Below are 711 nucleotides of genomic sequence, written 5' to 3' on the forward strand. Positions count from 1 at the left end.
TTTTTGCTTATGTGGTGCTGAGGAATTGAACCCAGGGCCTCATGCATTGCAAGGCAAGCACTCTACCACTGAGCCACCTTCCCAGCCCCTCAGTTGTGAGTTTTTTTAAAGACAGAATGTTCAAAGCATTTAGAGGTACCCCATACATCACTGCATTTGTTTTATTTTGTTACAAACTTGTCTCCCAATTATCCATACGCGTATTGTAACTTCTCAAATAAATGAAATCATCGTGAGCAAATGTGACTTTCTTTTTTGTTTTTGTTTTGTTTGTTTTTAAATTGCAGAGCTTTTCTACTATTCACATCATCAGGTTTGATCACAGTAGCATTATCCATTTCTCCCCTGGGTAGGGGGAACAATAGAATGTCACTGTCTTGGCTCAAAATCATGATAATGAGAGGTGTGGTGTTTAGAAATGCCAATTTTCTAAAGTGTGGTGAAATTTGATCACTGAAAGCTTTGTGTGTTCTGCAGTATTTCCATTCCCCAAACTTCCACTTAGAAACAAAGCATGCTTCTTACATGTACCCACAGGGGAAGCATCACCAAGTTTTTAGGATGGGAGCAAAAATAGTGCATAGTTCAGCATAGGTGATCCTGACAGAATTCACGTGCATCGCAATTGACATTCACGGCTCATGTAGATCTGAATGACCAAGGAGAGAAACTTCAACCACATCCTCTACAAGACTCAAACGACAAAGTTAC

Source organism: Dipodomys ordii, unplaced genomic scaffold (genome assembly GCF_000151885.1).
Source record: "Dipodomys ordii isolate 6190 unplaced genomic scaffold, Dord_2.0 Scaffold234, whole genome shotgun sequence".
Classification (NCBI taxonomy): Eukaryota; Metazoa; Chordata; class Mammalia; order Rodentia; family Heteromyidae; genus Dipodomys; species Dipodomys ordii.